At 38.3% G+C, this 16,008-nt stretch overlaps 1 long non-coding RNA gene across 1 annotated transcript; it reads right to left on the reverse strand.

Moving 5' to 3' along the window:
• Positions 1 to 12,089: 12,089 nt before the first annotated feature.
• On the reverse strand, positions 12,090 to 15,811 carry LOC131328877 (uncharacterized). Its single transcript, XR_009200567.1, has 5 exons — positions 15,606 to 15,811; positions 15,307 to 15,352; positions 14,927 to 14,972; positions 13,795 to 13,901; positions 12,090 to 12,733 (listed from the first exon to the last, which is right to left on the reverse strand). It is a non-coding gene; the product is annotated as an uncharacterized LOC131328877 (long non-coding RNA).
• Positions 15,812 to 16,008: the final 197 nt, after the last annotated feature.

The raw sequence follows: 16,008 nt of genomic DNA on the forward strand, positions 1-16,008 counted from the left end.
ATCATAAGAAGAGTAGTAGTGCAACACCACACACCAACTACTACATCTCACATAACCCAACTCACACAAACCAACATCCAAAAAACAACAAAACCCCTGAATGGTGGGTGAAGAAGACTCCCGTAGGGGAGAAACACAAGGACAAAACAAACAAAATCAAAATGAACCCCAACAAAATCATACCCTAACAATTGACATGATAGGACGCCAAGAGACCCCGCTGACCACGCCGCCTCTGGAGAGAATGAAGAAGACGATCCGGTGATCAAAAGACCGCCGAGGAAGAAGAACGCCGGCACCATCGCTGATCGTCACCGTCACCGCAACATCCTGCATCATGGCTGCAAACACCAGTTGATGACGGCAGCGAGCTCCAACGCAGAACCCTGGGGGGAGGGAGGGAGGGAGGGAGGGGAGGGGGAAACTCTTGGCTGCGGCTAGGGTTTTACTTTCCTAACTGTGAGAGAGTTTGTTGATGCAGATTTATTGTTAATTCATTAGTAGACGGTCCTCTCGAAAGTGATGTCTGAAACATCTGATCATGGAAACACCCTTACCTTTTTCTTTTCTTTTTTTCTTTTTTGATTTGAGATCACGAAAATGCCCTTACGTAATTCGACAAAGGCTACACTTATCATTGTTTGATGCTTTTTTTTTAAATAGAGAGATTATTAAAGGGTGTTCTGACTTAATCCATCTAATTCACTAATCACCTAACCTCCCCACTTACTTGCAAGGTTACACCATTCCTGTAACAACCCGTAATTTTTATCATTAATAATATCATTTAAAAAGTATTATTTGTAATAATAAAATTCTTTTCCTTAATAGATATATACAAATATAATTATCTTATCTTATTTATCTTATTTTTATTTTTTTTCAATTTGCATGCATGCATGCATGCACACACCTTCCGTCTCTCCCTCTCCTACTCAGTCTCTACTTTCTCCCTGATCATATATTCGTCCTTATCTCGTCCATCTCAAAGCCCAAGAGATAGAATTTTCATTAATACAGTCTTATCACCCTCTTTAAAATTCTTCTATAAATACCCCATTACTTCGACCCTAGGGCATACCACGATACTCCCCACACCCACCAGTCCAAAAGAGAGAGAAAAATCAGAGAAAATCAAGCTCCAATCCATGCAGTTTTAGAGAGAGAAAGTGAGAGAGAGAAAAGTGGGTTTTGTACCAAGACCCAACCGAAATCCAATTCAATCGTTCCAAACTCTTCTCACAACTCTTAGCATCACCAAACATCATCCAATTCGGTTCCAAAGTTTTCCCGTCATCAAACCCGAAGTTGTCTTCTCCAAAATTCTAAGTTTCGATTTGAACCAATTCGATCCGATTCAAGGTATTATAATCCTATTCAACCCTTCTCTAAGTATATTTAAGTGTTTTTAAGCTTAACCCTATGCCCCAAATGGACCCATGCATCAAAACCATCGCGAAACAACAAAAAAATCGATTCTGCTCTTAACCCTGCGGTCGCAACCATCGGACCGCAACGTCTAGTCTTTTTCTGTCTGACTGCAAGGTTTGACTCGGTCAGACCGTGCGGCTGGGCCTCCCACCGCAAACTTGGACCGGTTTTATTAAAAATGGTTCGAAATAACTTTGCGACCTTCCAAACCTCATTTTTGTCCCCCGAACTATTTTTCCTAGACTTTTCACACCTCAAAGATCATACTTTGTTAATATTATATTTTATTTATTTATTTATCTATTTATGAATTATTTATTCGTTATCTTTCAAGATTTTACAAACGAAAAATCTTTACGACCTTCCGAAGAACGTTTTGCCACCCAAACTATTTTTCCTAGACTCCTCGCATCTCAAAGATGATATCTTGTTAATTTTATATTTTTTCTTTACTTAATTTACTATTTATTGTTATTTTTAGGGTGTTTCCAATTAAAATTACCTTACCACCCTATAAACCTTATTATTAATGCCCGAGTAATTTTATTTAGACTCCTTACCTTCTGAAGATGAAATGTTATTAACCTCGACCTATTTTATTTATTAAATAATTTATTATCCATTTATTTTACTTTTGACAACTTTTGTTAATATCTTTATTTAAAATAATCCCGCGACCCTCCGAACCCAACTTTTGACACTCAACTGGTTGCATAAGACCTTTAGGACTCTTATTAAGGTCATGTTAATTATTCTAATATTTTTTACCTAATTAATGTATTTAATTAGTTTTTAATCAAACTAATTACTTAGAAATAATTAATGAGAGCCTTAAAAAAAATATATATATATATATATATATATATATTAAATTCTTTTAAAAGTTCTTACTTATTATCATCTTAACCATACGAGATTAAGGGCAACGGCCCATTCATAAAAAATTGCGTGATTGCATTACTTACTAATTGTTTTGTTTATTATCTGATTAATTGTATGTTGCACTACTACTTGATTTGAATGCTAGATTGGACCCTAGAGACATGGAGTGGTATGCGAAATAGAATTTACTTAGACGGCGCTAGGTAATGGATAAATTGAGAAGTTTTTCTTTTTAGAGATTGCCTGTAGGCGGGATTTTGAGATGTGATGAGATTTATGATGAGATTGAAACTGGCGGGAGTCCAGTGATGATTGTGAAGTAGTTTGTGAAGTGGTGTATAAGATAAGCAAACCCTAGTTATGATTCAGGCATGATAAGTTTTCCATTTGTTGTAGTTATTGAGGTGCGCACTCGGTATATAACTTAGGTGTATCTGCGACAGCAAAGGGAAGTGATCTCATGGGACCGAGCATGGCTAGCGGTTGGGGAGGAAAGATCTCGTGGATGAGATCTTAGATTTCACATTAGAATAATGAATAGTAATAAATTGGTATTTGTAAATCTCTGTTCTACTTTTCACATCTTTATTATCCTATTACTTGCTAGTTGTAAATTAAGGGGGGTAGTTGGGTTAGATTATTCTACTGGGTGATTTATCACTCACGGATACATTTGTATCCTCGCAAATCGTTTGCTTCGGTGATCAATTTGCCAGAGGGCGCAGGATTCAATGGAGGGGATTCAATGATGGTCCTACCTTCTCATCTCTTTTTCCTTTTCTGACCTACGGTGCAGAACGTCAACCCCTCTGATAGAAAGTCAATGAGCGCGGTACAACAAAGCTTCTAGTTTCGGTATCTCTCCCGTGGGTATGCCCTTCAATAGTGAGTATCTCTCTCGTGAAGTAAGAATTTCGAATATGAGCGGAATCCACTACTGGAAAGGCAGGAGGGCGAAGATGAAGTAGGGTTGAGTCTCAGGAAGCGTTCAGTCCGGGTTCGAAGCATTCTTCAAAAATAGGTACAGTAGCAACTTCAGTATCAGGGAATAAAATGTTCGACACGGAAAGAATATCAGGAACGGAGATCAAGTATGCTCGGGATTCGTGTCAAGCCTAGAAACAGCTCTTAAGTTAATGTATTTTGAATCAGTAAGTTTATCTTGAGATTGTAATAGCTAAACCTTTATTTTGAAAATTTTTGTTTATTTTCCTAAAGAATTATTTTATTTTGCTCCCGAAAATCGAGGCGTTACAAATGGTATCAGAGCATAGGTTCAACACTCGACCTTGGGTAGATTGGGTAGACCATATTCTGAGAGCATAAATCCGAGTAGTTAAACGTTTATCGCATTTAGTACTTCTCTAAATCACAAGATATCTTTCCTATGTATATCATATAAATATTTTATTTACCTGTCGCAATTCAAACTTCAAGAAGTGATGAAATTGATGTTGACTCCGATCAGAAGGAAGCGATAAAGGGACCTTTCCTTTTATAATTGGTGGACGTATCAAACGAGACGAAGACCCCAGTCGGAAGAAGGCAATGAGACAAAATCTCGACAATAGAGGATAAGGAGGCTATTCAGTAAATCGAGCACCTGTCAAAGAAGAATTCTCTTTCTCTAGTTAGCTAACGGTCAAAAATAGATCAAATAGAGAAAGATCAGTGAGAGAACATTGTTGCACGAACTCCTTTTCGAGAACCAGATATTTAGAAACCTCAAGACCCTAAACTTAACCTCGTAGAGCAGTCATTACAAGATCGGCACAAAGGGTCAACGATATCATTCTCTATGGTCACTTTGTCGATCCCACCAACAAGGACAATACGCGTAGCCCTAATGCCAATGACAACGTAGCCTACGTCGACAACAATGATTAGGTGAATTCCGAGATCAATGCCAACTCAAATCCCAACGCAAGATAGAGTATCAACTGGGTTGTGCAACTCGTACGAGCGATCATCGACTACACCTAAACTCCAACCTCAAGCTCCGAACGCCCCTCGATGGATAGATTATAGTAGAAGGAGTCTTGGCCTACGTTTAGCTTGTGATTCTTAGGTCACAAGAAGAATTGATTTTGACGTCAAGGGTCGACTATTAGCCCCTCACGCTATTATCAAAGGTGATAAGAGAAGCGAAAGATCATTTTCCGCAAATGAGGTCTCACTCATTTAAGGGGGGTAGATAAGACCCTTCTGCACACAACGTGCACAAAGCAAGGTGGCGTGATAAGCCCTCTAAATGGTTAGCAAGCTTCAAGTTGAAAGAAATAGATCGTATGGAGTTGGGTCATCCGAATACTAGAACGTGTTCCTTGAGAAATTGTCAGGACTACCGCCACCAAGAGAAATTGATTTTACCATCGAGCTATAGCCCGGTATGGCCCCAATGGCCCCATAACGGATGGCTCTAGTAGAGCTACGAGAGTTGAAAACGCAGCTGCAAGAACTTTCAGAAAAAGGTATTATCCAACCAAGTATCTCACCATGGGGAGCTCCTACCCTATTTGAAAGAAGAAACACTTCGACTTTGTATTAACTATCGCCAACTCAACAGTCACAATTAACAAAACCCTCTTCCGAGAATAGAAGACGTGTTTGACCAATTGAGAGGGTCGACATGATTCTCGATGATTGATCTAAGATCCGGATACCACCAATTGCGAATCAGAGATTGTGATATACCTAAAACGGCGTTCCGCACACATTACGGACACTACAAGTTCGCAATCATGCCGTTCGGTCTAACCAATGCCCCTGCCATTTTCATGTGTCTGATGGACAAAATTTTTATGCTGTACTTGGACAAGTTTGTGGTAATGTTAATTGATGACATTCTTGGATACTCTCCAACGGAGAAAAAAAACATGAAGACCACTTGAGAATTGTCCTACAAGTACTTCGAGACAATCATTTGTATGCAAAGGCCAGCAAATGCGAATTTTGGATGAAGGAAGTCAAATTCCTAGGACATGTGGTGTCAGAGAAAGGAATTTCAGTCGACAACAGCAAGGTAGAAACAGACATGGACTGGAAAAGACCCTCTATGGTGTTCAAAATTAGAAGTTTCTTGGGATTAGCGGGTTATTACAAAAGATTCATTTAAGAGTTCTCCATCTTGGGAAAACTAATGACGCGACTAACCCAAAAAGGGTTAAGTTCGAATGGAATGAAGCATGTGAGAAGTCGTTCCAAGAACTTAAAAAGAGATTAACCAACGCGCCTATTTTGATCATTTTCAAACGAAACGTGCGATATACAGTGTATTGTGACGCATCCAAAGATGGATTGGGAGCTGTACTCATGCAAAATGGAAAGGTCATCACTTACGGATCCCGATAATTGAGGCCACATGAAAAGAACTATCCAACTCATAATTTGAAGCTGGCAGCAATAGTGTTCGCCCTAAAGTCTTTGCAACATTATCTATACGGAGAACAGTTCGAAGAAAGACAAACGTTGTCGCTGATGCGCTTAGTCGCAAGAACCGATGACAAATGACTAGTTTAGCTACCAGAGAATGAGAGATGATGGAAAGCCATCAGTGGATTCAAGTTATAGCCAACCGCAGAAGATATCAACTACTAACTGGAAAAGCAGCAGCTGAATAGGAAATCCATGTTGATAAAAGCTTTCGCTTCTAGGAAGGGATTTTTGTACCAAACATCGGTACCCTTCAGGAAGTAGTACTCAAGAAGTTTCATCATTCCAACTTCGCCGTCCACCTAGGGAGCACCAAGATGTACAAAGATCTATGCCGAATATACTGGTAGGGCAGAATCAAGAAGGACGTGGCAAAATATGTTCGAGATGTCTCACCTACCAACAAGTAAAAGTAGAACATCAGAAGCCCGATGGGACCCTACAACCATTACCTATACCAGGATGGAAATGGAAACACATCCCTATGGATTTTGTGACAGGACTCCTAGTTCTCCACAATCAGGCACTGCCAATTGAGTGACAGTCGACTATTTGACTAAATCCGCTCATTTTTTTTTACCAATACGGATGACGGATTCAATGGACACTCTCAGCTGACTCTACATTCGAGAAATCACGTGCTTGCACGGTGTACTCGTATCCATTGTATGTGATCGAGACTCACGATTCACGTCGACCTTTTAGGATAGCTTACAGAAAACATTAGGAACCGATCTTCATCTTAGCCACGCATTTCACCCACAAATGTACGAACAATCCGAAAGGATGATCTAGATCATAGAAGAGATGCTTCGTGCTTGTGTCCTGGACTTTAAAGGAAGATGGGAACGACATCTGCCTCTGGTTGAGTTTACCTACAACAACAAACCATCAATCCAACATGAAAATGATACCATACAAAGCTTTGTATGGGTGACCCTGTCAATCGCCGGTTTGTTGCACTAAATAGGGAGGAGTGAGCCTATTAGGACCAAAGTTAGTTCGAAAGACAACAGAAAAGGTCAAGGCCATTCACCAACGACTTTTGGCCGCGCAAAGTCGATAAAAGAGCTACGTCAACAAGAGGACTAGACCACTAACCTTTTAGACTGTAAAGCATGTGTTCCTTAAAATCCGGCCACAACGGGGAGTTATTCAATTTGGAAAGAAAGGGAAACTATCACCGCGCTACATTAGACCTTTTGAGGTTTTGGAGAAGATTGGGAAAGTAGCATATTGTTCGGCACTGCCACCACGACTGGAGTGAGTCCACAACGTGCTCCACGTGTCTATGCTTCGAAAATTCATGTCCTACATCAATAATTGGGAAAACATCGAACTCAACGAGGACGTCAATCTCGAGGAACAGCCAATGGAGATCCAAGACTATAGTGAGAAGTGCATTTGAGGCAAAACCATTCAACTTGTCTGAATCCTTTGGCGACATCGAGGAATTGAGGAATCAGCCTGGGAACGAGCGGATACTATGCGCGCCAACTATCCGAATCTGTTTCCTCCTAAAGGTACACTCTAATTTCGAGAACGAAATTTTGTTAAGGGGGATAGGTTGTAATAACTCGTAATTTTTATCATTAATAATATCATTTAAAAAGTATTATTCGTAATAATAAAATTCTTTTCCTTAATAGATATATACAAATATAATTATCTTATCTTATTTGTCTTATTTTTATTTTTTTTCAGTTTGCATGCATGCATGCATGCACACTCCTTCTGTCTCTCCCTCTCCTACTCAGTCTCTACTTTCTCCCTGATCATATATTTGTCCTTATCTCGTTCATCTCAAAGCCCAAGAGATAGAATTTTCATTAATACAATCTTATCACCCTCTTCAAAATTCTCCTATAAATACCCCATCACTTCGACCCTAGGGCACACCACGATACTCCCCACACCCCACCAGTCCAAAAGAGAAAAAAATCGGAGAAAACCAAGCTCCAATCCATGGAGTTTTAGAGAGAGAAAGTAAGAGAGAGAAAAGTGGATTTTGTACCAAGACCCAACCGAAATCCAATTCGATCGTTCCAAACTCTTCCCACAACTCTTAGCATCACCAAACATCATCCAATTTGGTTCCAAAGTTTCCCCGTCATCAAACCCGAAGTTGTCTTCTCCAAAATTCCAAGTTTCGATTTGAACCAATTCGATCCGATTTAAAGTATTATAATCCTATTCAACCATTCTCTAAGTGTATTTAAGTGTTTTTAAGTTTAACCCTATGCCCCAAATGGACCCATGCATCAAAACCATCTCGAAACAACAAAAAAATCGATTCTGCTCTCAACCTTGCGGCCGCAACCTTCGGACCGCAAGGTCCAGTCTTTTTCTGTCGGACCGCAAGGTTTGACTCAGTCAGACCGTGCGGCTGGACCTCTCATCGCGAACTTGGACTGGTTTCATTAAAAATGGTTCGAAACAACTTTGCGACCTTCCAAACCTCATTTTTGTCATCCGAACTATTTTTCCTAGACTTTTCACACCTCAAAGATCATACCTTGCTAATATCATATTTTATTTATTTATTTATCTATTTATTAATTATTTATTCGTTATCTTTCAAGATTTAACAAACGAAAAATCTTTACGGCTTTCTGAAGAACGTTTTGCCACTCAAACTATTTTTCCTAGACTCCTCGCATCTCAAAGATGATATCTTGTTAGTTTCTTATTTTTTCTTTACTTAATTTACTATTTATTATTATTTTTACAGTGTTTCCAATTAAAATTATCTTACCACCTTATAAACCTTGTTAGTAATGCCCGAGTAATTTTATTTAGACTCCTTACCTTCCGAAGATGAAACGTTATTAACCTCGACCTATTTTATTTATTAAATAATTTATTATCCATTTCTTTTACTTTTGACAACTTTTGTTAATATCTTTATTTAAAATAATCCTGCGACCCTCCGAACCCAACTTTTGACACTCAACTGGTTGCATAGGACCTTTAGAACTCTTATTAAGGTCATGTTAATTATTTTAATATTTTTTTACCTAATTAATGTATTTAATTAGTTTTTAATCAAACTAATTACTTAGAAATAATTAATGAGAGCCTGAAATATATATATATATATATATATATATATATTTTTTTTTTTAATTCTTTTAAAAGTTCTTACTTATTATCATCTTGGCCATATGAGATTAAGGGCAACGACCCATTCATAAAAAGTTGCGTGATTGCATTACTTACTAATTATTTTGTTTATTATCTGATTAATTGTATGTTGCACTACTACTTGATTTGAATGCTAGATTGGACCCTAGAGACATGGGGTGGTATGCGAAATAGAATTCACTTAGACGGTGCTAGGTAATGGATAAATTGAGAAGTTTTTCTTTTTAGAGATTGCCTGCAGACGGGATTTTGAGATGTGATGAGATTTATGATGAGATTGAAACTGGCGGGAGTCCAATGATGATTGTGAAGTGGTGTATAAGATAAGCGAACCCTAGTTGTGATTCAGACATGATAAGTTTTCCCTTTGTTGTAGTTATTGGGGTGCGCACTCGGTATATAACCTAGGTGTATCTGCGACAACAAAGGGAAGTGATCTCATGGAACCGAGCATGGCTAGCAGTTGGGAAGGAAAGATCTCGTGGTTGAGATTTTAGATTTCACATTAGAATAATGAATAGTAATAAATTGGTATTTGTAAATCTATGTTCTACTTTTCGCATCTTTATTACCCTATTACTTGCTAGCTGTAAAGTAAGGGGGGTAGTTGGGTTGGATTATTCTACTAAGTGATTTATCACTCACAGATATATTTGTATCCTGGCAAATCGTTTGCTTCGGTGATCAATTTGCTAAAGAGCGCAGGATTCAATAGAGGGGATTCAATGATGGTGCAGTTCGACAAGGAAAGAATATCAGAAACGGAGATCGAGTATGCTCGGGATTCGTGTCAAGCCTAGAGTCAGCTCTGAAGTTAATGTATTTTGAATCAGTAAATTTATCTTGAGATTGTAATAGCTAAACCTTTATTTTGAAATTTTTTGTTTATTTTCCTAAAGAATTATTTTATTTTGCTCCCGAAAATCGAGGCGTTACAAATGGTATCAGAGCATAGGTTCAACACTCGGCCTTGGGTAGATTGGGTAGACCATATTCTGAGAGCATAAATCCGAGTAGTTAAACGTTTGCCGCATTTAGTACTTCTCTAAATCATGAGATATCTTTCCTATGTATATCATATAAATATTTTATTTACCTTTCGCAATTCAAACTTCGAGAAGTGATGAAATTGATGTTGACTCCGATCAGAAGGAAGCGATAAAGGGACCGTTCCTTTTATAATTGGTGGACGTATCAAACGAGACGAAGACCCCAGTCCGAAGAAGGCAATGAGACAAAATCTCGACAATAGAGGATAATGAGGCTATTCAGTAAATAGAGCACCTGTCAAAGAAGAATTCTTTTTCTCTAGTTAGATGACGGCAGTGAGCTCTAACGTAGAACCCTGGGGGGGGGGGGGGGGGGGGGGGGGGAACTCTTGGCTGCGGCTAGGGTTTTACTTTCCTAAATGTGAGAGAGTTTGTTCATGCAGATTTATTGTTAATTCATTAGTAGACGGTCCTCTCGAAAGTGATGCCTGAAACATCTGATCATGGAAACACCCTTACCTTTTTCTTATCTTTTTTTCTTTTTTGATTTGAGATCACGAAAACGCCCTTACTTAATTCGACAAAGGCTACACTTATCATTGTTTGATGCTTTTTTTTTAAATAGAGAGATTATTAAAGGGTGTTCTGACTTAATCCATCTAATTCACTAATCACGTAACCTCCCCACTTACTTGCAAGGTTACACCATTCCCCAACCTCTATTAATACACCAACCAAAAACCACAAAACACACACATCTCTTTCCCCCTTCCTTAACACGTGTACTATTGCACAATTAGCACAATGACTTGGCAAATTCGAGTCTTGTATGACGCATCCGCCAAGTCAGCGAACTTTTTCTTACCATTTTGTTTTGATGAATCGAGTTGTTTGAATCAATTTATGCGCACATAACAAATGGCACAATCACAACCAGTGCAAAATCGCATGTAAACTGGCCATATAAAAATTAATAACAGTTAAGAGATTTTAAACCCGAAACTTAGGAAGAAGTATCTACACTAACTGACATGCCTTGACCATACCAACTTTTGTTAAATCTCTATGCACATAGATATTTGCTTTTTTGTGTTGGAAGACTAGGGCATAACATAAATTGTGAATAAAAGGTTCTACCGTACGTTTTAGGGTAGGAAACACCAACAGAACCTCATTATTGTAATTGAGATATATCTTATATTTGCTGCTGAAAAACTGGTAATTACACTAACACCTAACTTTCGATTTTACGAGAGGAACCACGTAACCAATAATCAATGTACTCAGTAGATCCCAAAAAATCTCCCGATCATCGATCTCTAGCTAACAATGAAAGTTTATCTGCCTGCCTACCCATCATAGGCAGATCAATTACTTCAACAAAATCATTCATGCCTCAATCCATTCTCAAACACCCCACTCTGTCCCCACCCCATTGTCTGTTACAGTATCTCATTAAAATCACCTCCCACACACCAAGTTCTCTCCTTCCAGTAGCATCATTAGGTGCACAGATATTCATAACTACATGATGAATGTTACCAAAAAATTAAAGGTGCCTTGATAAGGATGCAGTGCTCATTGGAAATAACATTATGGGCCAAGAAAGAGTCTTTATTCCACGGATGTATATAGAATCCCACCTGAAGCGCCCTTAGCTTTTGAATCAGCAAATTCCACCTCTGCATCTTCCCATAGCCTCTCCACCAAGGTTTTTTTTTTTAAAAAATCAACAGCATAACTTATATTAAGTCAAAAGGAGTACATGAGTGATAGTTCTTTACAAAACGAGGAACTCATGTTCCTCTTTGTCTCTCTGATCCTTGTACAACGCATGTAACAAAACTCGGGTGCAGTGCAATGTACAACAAAAAACATTGAGTGATGGCTGCATTCTTGGCTAACAAATCAGCTACCTTGTTAGCTTTCCGGTAACAAGAGAACTCAGAAACTAGAACCTCCTGGATCATGCTGTGGAACCGGCCTACTGGGACCTACTTCCTACATTCCTACACAAAGCGTTGTACACCATGGGTCGATCAACAAACTCAAATTTTGTTTCTTTTTTTTTTTATTGGCCAGATTTTTTTTCTTTGTCTAAACATAAATTACCATGAGGTATCACCGGTCAACTCAAAATTACCATGAGGTTATATATAACTCAAAAGATCATTTTGCATCACCCGGATAACTGCTATTTAATTTTCTACTAGGTCCGGTCTCGTGCATGGCACGAGTTTTGTGCCCATTGAATTACATTGTTATCATATTTTTGGGTTAGAAAAAGAAAGAGAGAGGGAGGGAGAGGTGGTGGTATTTTTGGTTGCACAGAACTTAAGCTGAAATGATTCCCTAAAATCTATAGTTGGAAAAAGGAGGATAAAGGAGAAAACGACATGATAAAACTGCCTCTATTATCACCCGCTGAACTACAGCATTAGACTACACCTCCAAGAATGTCATACTTGAACGCATTCGAAATGCCTCTTCAATTTTTCACCATCCTCACTCAGATGTCACCCAGTCTGTATTCAAAATTAACGTCAACACCACATGACACAAGTAACCAATCCTCGACAGTCTATACGAACATACTACCCTCATCAGCTATGCTTGGAATTGACCCAGTGAAATCAAAGACATGTAAAACCAGCTCAATAACCAAAATTAACCAGTAAAGTAAAAGCACCAACATACAAAAGATCTAACAATTACCACATGAACTGCCAAATAGTTGAAATCTCTGCACAATTCAACAATGATATCTAGAGATGCATAACACAGAAAACAAAGACCTCTTAAATGAACTTTTTGAATAGTTCTTTTGGCTTGAGCTGAGTTTAGTCGATCATTCTCTAGAACCGGCAAACATGGAAATTTGAGAATGAATATGGTCAGTGTCCCTTTCCAATGAGCTCAAGGTAATACCAGCAAAGGCTTCAAGGTAATAGCAGGAATAATGAACGTACCCAAAACTAATTTTGCTCAAATGGTACATGCAAAACATAAGACACATGACAAAACAGACCAGACAAGAGTTTTCATTCCCGTTGCCTTGAGCATAATAATAAACAAAAAGTAAGCGTAGCAAAAAGCAGAAGAATTGATTTGGAAGAGTTCACCATATGATAATTCCCACAGCCATGTAAATATTCTTTAGTCTTTGTTTCGTTTCTATTACCCATAGTGATCATTCTTAGAGCTCTAAATTGATACGATGTTATTGTTTCACATGGCCCAACTGTAAAAGCCGATCGTAAATAGTTCTTTAACAGTCGAATATGGTTTCATCTGCACTTATATTCTACCCTTTTCGATCATATAAATGAAGGCTTGGCAGTAAACAGTCCCATAAACGAAAAATCCCAATGAGTGGAAAATAAAAACTTAACTATAAGTACACACATTCAGTTCAGGCAACAAAAACACAAGCCATAAACATCAGATTCCCACCAAACAGTCCCACGAATAAAGATCGTATCAGGAATGAAATATGCTGGTGGCATGGGAAGCATGACATATAGGTTTATATTTACAATGTGATAAAAGTCTGTAGTGCAGTAGGGTACGTAGAAACTACAGAAACAAAAGTAGGGACATATAGTTTTGGAGTTGATAGGTTGCAAAATATGGACAGCAAAAGATTTGGTGTAGGAGTTATAAAGAACAGAAGTTTTGCCATGGCAGAATGCAGACGGTTCAAAAGCTGGTTGAACTTATGGTGATAAAGAAATGTTGGATTTCAATATGTAAATTTCAGAATGAATATGGTCATGTTCCTCTGCAATAACTTTATTCTTGTTAAAAACAGCATACCAGTGGCCAGTAGCTGTCCATACAAAACAACATTAATAATGGTAGCAAAGCAGTAGCAACTATAGCATTAAACAGAAGCAACAATAGATAAGTTTTGGACCTAATGCAGTAGTCATCAGCAGGAAACATCAGTTAAGAGCATCCAATCCAAAACAGAAGTAATAATGGCAGGATAGCAGTAGCAGGCATAGCAGAAGACAGTTCAATCTAAAAGCAATAGACATGAGCATCAGAATTAGGCAGATATTCCTTAAGAGTAGTAGTAAACAGCAACAGAAAGCATTTTTTTGAGAAGAATATGGTGAAGTAGGTGCCATAAATAAGTAATGGAATCGGGAGAATCAAGATAAATTTTCATCACAATGTAGAAACCAATAAACAACTCAGTTCCACATGGCAGCTTGGGTGAAGACCAACAGGAGAGCCTGAAGCTTTTTGCGATAACAAAGTGGGACAAAATTCTACCTTGTTATCCACCAAGATCAGTAGCATGGTGGAGAATCAGAGATATGAGGAAATAAACGATACTAAAATAGGAGCATTATGGGTAGAGTACAGCCACAGAGGACAAAAACGCCATAACAGTAGAAGTTTGGTCATTTGTGGGTACGAGAAGCATCACATGTAGGTTTACAATGTCATAAAAGTTTGTAGTGCAGTAGGGTACTTTGAACATGCAGAAACAAAAGTAGGGAAATACAGTTTTGGAGTTCATAGGTTGCCAAATATGGACAGCAAAAGATTTGGTTCCGAGGTTATAAGTAACAGAAGTTTTCCCATGGTAGGATGCAGGTGGTTCAAAAGTTGGTTGAAGTGATACGATCTGGGCACATCTTAACTTGTTTCAGTAATATTGCTCTTGTTTTTTTTAACCAGTGAATTTTCTGCTAATTCTTCACACTAAACAGTCCCAAGATTAGAAATTCCGTAGTGGTGGGAAATAAAAATCTAACTATAACTATGTACAAAAATTCAGTTATGCCAACAAAACATGAGCCATACGCATCAGATTCACACTAAAAACAAATGGAAAAACATCACACTTGTCGAAGTGTAAGCACACCTAAAACATACAAACCACAAAAACCTATGCCGAACAAAAATGTTAAAAAATTAAACCAAAAACCCAAGACCCATAAAATTAAAACCTTAGTTTCAAATCAAAACCTATGATCAAAAAACACACAAAAGCAAAGAAAACACGAGCAACGAACATCAATCAAAATTCATACCTGATTAACGAACCACAGACAAAGGCAAAACACGAAAGCCAAAACCCTGTAATATACATAAAAACGAATGAACAAAACACAATAAAATTTCAGAAATTACCAAAATCACAAATAACAGAATTTCAGAAATTACCAAAATCACAAATAACAGAATTTCAGAAATTACCAAAATCACAAATAACAGAAATGCCATCACAGCAGAAGCAGAAAATGGGCGAAAGGAGAACACAGAAACCTGTAACAAACAAAACCTTAAAAAAAAAAAAACCCAAAATCCAAGACCCAAAATTTAAACCTTAGTTCGAAATCAAAACCCATGACCAAACCCACAGAAGCAAATAAAGGAGACGAGCAGCAAACATCGAGATCACAAGTCATACCTGATCAACGAACCATAGACGAAGGCGAAACACCAAAGCCCAAACCCTGTAACAATACCAACGAACAAAAACACCGAAAAATCTCAGAAATCACCAAAAAAAAAATCACAAATAGTAGAAGCGAGAGAACAGAAGAAGCACAAAAAACCCAGCTAAAGGGAGGGGGAAAGGCACAAAACTCATGGCCAAACCCCAACATTGACCACCCAAAAACCCTTTGAAGCTGACCTCGGAAGAGCGCGCCAAATCCAAACCAAACACACCCAAAGTAGAACCCAAAACAAGAAGAAATCACTCACCATCAGTCGGAGCAAACAACCACAGCAAACACACCACAAGCAAAAGAAAAGAAATCTGGCAAAAACAAAACCTAAAGGAAAGGAGAAGAAAAGGGGAAAAAGAAACACAAGTACTGGTTTGATGCCAATCAACGGACGAAATGCATCACAAATCCCACAACAGCACCGGATGCCCACAGCTGGCCACTGACGCGTGTGCCAAGCAAAATGACATAACTACCCCTCCCTAAACTATGCGGCCACCAGCACACCAGGGATCCAATTGGAAAAATTGAGCAAAATTGGGGACACCGAAAACCTCCCCTTATTATTCACGGTAGGAAATAGGTGCAAAAAAGAAACATCAACTAATTTGTACAAACCTATAAAAGGTCCCTGCAGTGAGCAAAAACAGACTGTAATC

The sequence above is a fragment of the Rhododendron vialii genome, chromosome 6a, assembly GCF_030253575.1.
Source record: "Rhododendron vialii isolate Sample 1 chromosome 6a, ASM3025357v1".
NCBI classification, from domain to species: Eukaryota; Viridiplantae; Streptophyta; class Magnoliopsida; order Ericales; family Ericaceae; genus Rhododendron; species Rhododendron vialii.